Source organism: Triticum urartu, chromosome 5, assembly GCF_003073215.2.
Source record: "Triticum urartu cultivar G1812 chromosome 5, Tu2.1, whole genome shotgun sequence".
NCBI classification, from domain to species: domain Eukaryota; kingdom Viridiplantae; phylum Streptophyta; class Magnoliopsida; order Poales; family Poaceae; genus Triticum; species Triticum urartu.
The window spans coordinates 109067850-109075339 of NC_053026.1; positions in this window are offsets into that span (position 1 = coordinate 109067850).

A 7490-nucleotide genomic window follows, 5' to 3' on the forward strand; every position below is an offset into this window, starting at 1 on the left:
TTGATATTTTGAAAGACATGATTGCTTGTTGATATGCTTGAGTATTTAAATTATCATGTCAAAACTAGACTATTGCTTTGAACAATATAAAAATCCAAATGTCCATGCTATAAAGAAAAGAATATTATATGACATGTTAGGCAGCATTCCACATCAAAAATTTATTTTTATCACTTCCCTACTCGAGGACGAGTAGGAGTTAAGCTTGGGGATGCTGATACGTCTCCAACGTATCTATATTTTTTGATTGTTCCATGCTGCTATATTATCAATCTTGGATGATTTATAATCATTTTATAGTCATTTTTTATCATTTTTGGTACTAACCTATTCACATAGTGCCAAGTGCCAGTTACTGTTTTTTCCATGTTTTTTACATCGCAGAAAATCAATATCAAACGGAGTCCAAATGCCAGGAAACTTTACGGATATTTTTTATGGACCAGAAGGAACATAATGGGCCCTGGCTGTGCTTGGGGGGTGCCCCGAGGGGAGGACAACCCACCAGGGCGCGCCAGGAGGCCCAGGCGTGCCATGGTGGGTTGTGCCCACCTCAGGTGCCCCCGGACCGCCTCTTTGCTCTATAAATACCCCAATATTCCAAAACCCTAGGGGAGTCAACGAAATATTGATCCAGCCACCGCAAAGTCCAGAACCACCAGATCCAATCTGCACACCATCTCGGATGGGGTTCACCACCTCGATTGGTGCCTCTTTGATGATGCGTGAGTAGTTCTTTGTAGACCTTCGGGTACGTAGTTAGTAGCTAGATGGATTCCTCTCTTTCTCTCTCTCTTGATTCTCAATAAAATGGTCTCTTGGAGAGCCATATGATGTAACTCTTTTGTGGTGTGTTTGTTGGGATCCGATGAACTTTGAGTTTATGATCAGATCTATCTCTTTTTATATCCATGAAAGCATTTCAGTTTCTTTGATCTCTTTTATGCATGATGGCTTATATCTATCCTCGTATTTCTTCTTCGATATTTGGTTTTTTTTGCCAACTTGATCTATTTATCTTGCAATGGGAAGAGGTGCTTTGTAGTGGGTTCAATCTTACGGTGCTCTATCCCAGTGATAGAAGGGGAACCGAGATGTATGTATCGTTGCTACTGAGGATTAAACGATGGGTCCATCTCTACATAGATAGATCTTGTCTACATCATGTCATCGTTCTTATTGCATTACTCCATTTATCCATGAACTTAATACACTAGATGCATGCTGGATAGTGGTCAATGTGTGGAGTAATAGTAGTAGATGCAGGTAGGAGTCAGTCTACTAATCTTGTACGTGATGCCTATGTAATGATCATTGCCTGGATATTGTCATGAGTATTTGAAGTTCTATCAATTGCCCAAATATAATTTTTTCACCCACCATTTGCTATTTTTCTTGAGAGAAGCCACTAGTGAAACCTACGGCCCCCGGGTCTCTTTCTCATATTATTTGCCTTTGCGATCTATTTTCCTTTGCGCTTATTTTCAAATCTATTAAACCAAAAACCCAAAAATACCTTGCTGCAATTTATTCCTATTTATTTTATCTAGCGTTCGATCTATCAATCTACTACAAATTTACCTCACATCCGTTTGCCTATCTAGAGGCGCCGTACCCCGGAAGGGATTGCCAACCCCTTTAACACGCCGGGTTGCGAGAAATTGTTATTTGTGTGCAGGTGTTGTTTATGTTGTGTTGCTTGGTTCTTCTACTGGTTTGATAACCTTGGTTTCACATCTGAGGGAAATACCTACTGCCGCTGTGCTCCACCATCCTTTCCCCTTTGGGCAAATACCGACGTAGCTTCAAGCGACATCAAAAGGAATTTCTGGCGCAGTTGCCAGGGAGGATCTTCAACATATACCAGGTTCCTAATCAAAAATCTCATCTCCTCACAATTTACATCATTTGCCATTTGTCTCTTGTTTTCCTCTCCCAGCCTCCACAAAAAATTGCCATTTTATTCGCCCTCTTTTTCGGTTGCCTTTTTCTCATCAGATATTTTGTTTGCTTGTGTTGCTGATACGTCTCCGTCGTATCTATAATTTTTGATTGTTCCATGCCAATATTATACAACTTTCATATACTTTTGGCAACTTTTTATACTATTTCTGGGACTAACAGATTGATCCAGTGCCTAGTGCCAGTTCCTATTTGTTGCATGTTTTTTGTTTCGCAAAAAATCCATATCAACCGCAGTCCAAACAGGATAAAAACTGACGGAGATTTTTTTTGGAATATATGTGATTTTTGGGAAGAAGAATCAACGCGAGACGATGCCCGAGGGGGCACAAGGCAGGGGGCGCCCCCATGGACTTAGGCGCGCCCTGGGCCCTCGTGGCCACCCCGTAAGGTGGTTGGTGCCCTTCTTTCACCGCAAGAAATCTAATATCCGGATAGATATCGTGTCCAAAATTCAACCCAATCGGAGTTATGGATCTCCGGGAATTTAAGAAACGGTGAAAGGGCAGAATCAGGGAACGCAGAAACAGAGAGAGACAGAGAGACAGATCCAATCTCGGAGAGGCTCTCGCCCCTCCCATGCCATGGAGACCAAGGACCAAAGGGGAAACCCTTCTCCCATCTTGGGAGAAGGTCAAGGAAGAAGAAGAAAGAGGGGGGCTCTCTCCCCCTCGCTTCCGGTGGCGCCGGAGTGCCACCGGGGCCATCATCGTCACCGCAATCTACACCAACAACTTCACCGCCATCATCACCAAATCTTCCACCCTCTATGCAGCGGTGTAACCCCTCTTTTACCTGTTGTAATCTCTACTTAAATATTGTGCTCAACACTATATATTATTTCCCAATGATGTATGGCTATCCTATGATGTTTGAGTAGATCTGTTTTGTCCAATGGGTTAATTGATGATTGTGATTGGTTTGAGTTGCATGTTTTATTATTGGTGTTGTCCCATGGTGCTCTCCATGTCACGCAAGCATGAGGGATCCCCGCTGTAGGGTTTGCAACATGTTCATGATTTGCTTATGGTGGGTGGCCTGAGTGACAGAAGCATAGACCCGAGTAAGTAGGTTGTTTGCGTATGGGAGTAAAGGGGACTTGATGCCTTGTAATGCTATGGTTGGGTTTTACCTGGATGATCTTTAGTAGTTGCGGATGCTTGATAGAGTTCCAATCATAAGTGCATATGATCCAAGAAGAGAAAGTATGTTAGCTTATGCCTCTCCCTCATATAAAATTGCAATAACGATTACCGGTCTAGTTATCGATTTCCTAGGGACAAATTACTTTCTTGTGTGAAAAAAAGATCTCTACTAAAACTAACTTAGTTGTGTATTTATCTAAACAGCCCCTACTTTTTATTTACACGCTCTTTATTATCTTTCAAACTTATCCAACAACACCTACAAAGTACTTCTAGTTTCATACTTGTTCTAGGTAAAGCGAACGTTAAGCGTGCGTAGAGTTGTATCGGTGGTCGATAGAACTTGAGGGAATATTTGTTCTACCTTTAGCTCCTCATTGGGTTCGACACTCTTACTTAACGAAAGAGGCTACAATTGATCCCCTATACTTGTGGGTTATCAAGACCTTTTTCTGGCACCGTTGCCGGGGAGCAATAGCGTGGGGTGAATATTCTCGTGTGTGCTTGTTTGCTTTATCACTAAGTAATTTTGATTTGCTGTTCTTAGTTGTTTTCTATCTTTATTTATGGGTAGGAAACGCAAAATACCAAAAAAAATATTTAGTTGTACCTACTAAACCAATGCTTGAAGAACCACTCAAAATCTATCACACTACTGAAGCTTTTTACTTGGATCATCTTCGATCCTTATGTGCTCTGGCTAAAACCCCAACTAGCTTAGTTGAGGGCAAATCTTTAGAGGAGCATGCCTGTTATGTGCGACACCGCATATCTGAAAAAGGGAAACTTTTACTGGATCAAATTCATCGTTTGCAATGCTATGCTTGGAATTTATGTGAAATATATGATGTTACTTGTTGTTCTGAAAACCCTAAGAAACACCTTCCCTACCAATGTGAGTTTAGTGATAATGGAATCGTATCTTCGTATGCTAAGGGTGTTTATAATTACTATGATGTTCAACAAATTAAAGAATTTGTTTCTTTTAAGTGTGCTTATGAAATTGCTTCTTTGATTGAAAAGTATGATGCTACTCTTCACAAATCTGAAAATTTTTCCGTACTTAAATATTGTTATGATAATTATGCTTCTAATGCCTATGCTAAACCATATATTGAGGACTCCTCCGTTGTCCAAGAAGAGACTAATAATTTGTAGGAGTCTATGGAAGAAGAAATTGATGAAACTGTGAGCTCATTGGATGAAAAAGATGATGAGGAGAGCGAAGAACAAAAGGAGGAAGATCGGATTAGCTACCCACGCCCACCTTCTAATGAGAGTAACTCTCCAGGTCATACATTATTTAATGTCCCTTCGTTGAAACCGAAGGATGATTGCTACAATGATTGTTATGATCCCATTGATTCTTTTGAAATACCCATTTTTGATGAACTTGATGCTTGTTATGCTTGTGGCCATGATGCCAATATGAATGATGCTTATGGTAATGAACTTGCTATAGTTCCTTATGTTAAACATGAAATTGTTGCTACTGCACCCACACATAATAGTCCTATTATCTTTTTGAATTCTCCAAACTACACTATATCGGAGAAGTTTGCTCTTATTAAGGATTATGTTGATGGGTTGCATTTTACCGTTGCACATGATGATTTTGATGAATGTAATATGCATGTGCTTGCTGCTCCTACTTGCAATTATTATGAGAGAGGAACTACATCTCCACCTCTCTATGTTTCCAACATGATAAAATTGCAAGAAACTGTTTATACTATGCATTGGCCTTTACTATGTGTGCATGAATTGTTCTTTTATGACATGCCGATGCATAGGAAGAAAGTTAGACTTCGTCATTTCTTGATATATGTTGCTTTGTGATCACTACTAAATTCCAAATCATTGCTAATTCAAATTGGCTTTGATATACCTTGGGATCCGGGTGGATCCATTACTTGAGCACTATATGCCTAGCTTAATGGCTTTAAAGAAAGCGCTGCCAGGGAAACAACCCGGAAGTTTTAGAGAGTCATTTATTTCTGTTGAGTGCTTTTATAAAGTTAAAGACAAAAAAATAAAGATGGGAACCTAAAACTTTTTCAAAAAGAAAAGCGAAAGTGAGAAAGACGAGCATTGTTAAAATGGGAGCTAGCCTTGAACTTTGTTCATGCCCATGGAAACTTTGTGACCCTTGATTACATAAACTTTTCAACAAAAATAATTATCCCCTTGTACAATTCCTTTGTATTATAATAATAATACTCCAAGATTTGCCTTAGGATGTTTACATTGCTTGTTGGTTTGTGCGGTGCAGAACAGAAACTTTGGCTGTAGTGTGCGATTTTACATTTTTTTACTGGAACATCAAATGGTCCTGAAACTTTTTGCACTGTCTTTATACAAAAATTGTTTATTTTTCCTAGTTTTGGAAGAATTGTCTGAGTACCAGAGGTATGGTGAATGTTCAGATTACTACAGACTGTCATGTTTAAGACAGATTCTGTTTTTGATGCATTGTTTGCTTGTTTTGATGAAACTATCGATTTCTATCAGTGGATTATGGCATGGAAAATTTATATTACAGTAGCTACAGTGCAAAAACAAAATATGAATTGGTTTGCAACAGTATTAGAGTAGTTGTCGGTGTCAAAACAGGCGGATCTCGGGTAGGGGGTCCCGAACTGTGCGTCTAAGGCGGATGGTAACAGGAGGTAGGGAACACAATGTTTTACCCAGGTTCGGGCCCTCTTGATGGAGGTAAAACCCTATGTCCTGCTTGATTAATATTGATGATATGGGTAGTACAAGAGTAGATCTACCACGAGATCGGAGAGGCTAAACCCTAGAAGCTAGCCTATGGTATGATTGTATGTTGTAGTTGTTGTGTCCTACGGACTAAAACCCTCCGGTTTATATAGACACCGGAGAGGGTTAGGGTTACACAAGGTCAGTTACAAAGTAGTAGATATCCATATCCGTATTTCCTAGCTTGCCTTCCAATCCAAGTAGAGTCCCATCCGGACACGAGAGGAAGTCTTTAATCCTATATCTTCATAGTCTAACAGTCCGGCCAATGGAGATAGTCCGGCTGTCCGGAGACCGCCTAATCCAGGACTCCCACAGTAGCCCCTGAACCAGGCTTTCAATGACGATGAGTCCGACGCGCAGTATTGTCTTCGGCGGGTTCCTCCTCCGAATATACCACAGAAGTATTTGAATATAAGGATAGTGTCCGACCCTACAAAATAAGTTCCACATACCATCATAGAGAATAATATTTCCGCAAATCTAATTTGCTGACTTGTTTTGGAAACATGACATTATGCCATGGCCCAGTGATTATTCGAACCATTTCCTTTAACTAGCCCCACACATAACGCGAGGCAGTTTTTTGACATGTCTTGTCAAAGCAGAGATCGTGTCCCCTTATCACGGTATTCTCATCAATACGGGCGTGGGTAACCCAACGGCGCCATCGATTACGGCGCTTGGGGGATAAGCGAGTTTTACCAGGCTAGTGGGGACGCTTAGTTTTGTCCGCCCATATAAAGGGATAAGGATTCACCTTTTCATCCATGCCTTCTTCCTCCTTTGCTCATCCGTTTTCGCATGCTCGAGCTCTAGCGCCCAAGTCCACACTTCCCACCTCAACCTTCTCCAACCATGTCTGGAGCAGGACGCAGGTGGATGGTCTCCTCCATCACGGAGGGGAACATCAAGAAGCTGAGGAGAGCCAGATACCTGCCCGACGACATCGTGCACCGGCTCCCAGATGAGGGGCAGCTCATCCCCACCCCCGGGCCCCATGAGAGGGTAGTGTTCCTTACCCGTTTCCTCCGCGGACTGGGATTCCCTTTCCACCCATTCGTCCGGGGGCTCATGTTCTACTACGGCCTGGATTTCCACGATCTGGCCCCGAACTTCATCCTCAACATCTCGGCATTTATCGTCGTGTGCGAGGCCTTCCTCCGCATCAAGCCCCACTTCGGCTTATGGCTGAAGACCTTCAACATCAAGCCGAAGGTAGTGGGCGGCTGCCAGGCGGAGTGCCGAGGCGCCATGGTGGGCCAGATGCCCAACGTTACATGGCTCGAGGGCTCCTTTGTGGAAACCATAAAGGGGTGGCAATCGGGGTGGTTCTATATCACCGAGCCACGTGACCCTGCATGGGCAGCGGCCCCCGAGTTCCGATCTGGCATCCCCACGCGGCTCACCTCCTGGAAAGAGAAGGGCCTGTCCTGGGGTAGTTTCAGAGAGCTGACCGGACTCCAAACATGTATTCAAAACATGGTGAACAAGAAGCTCAAACTCGTCAACGCAGTCCAGGTCATGCTCATCCGCCGGATCCTCCCGTGTCAACAACGGGCCTTCAACTTGTGGGAGTTCAACCCAGCGCAACACCAAACTCTAAACAGGCTCTTCGAT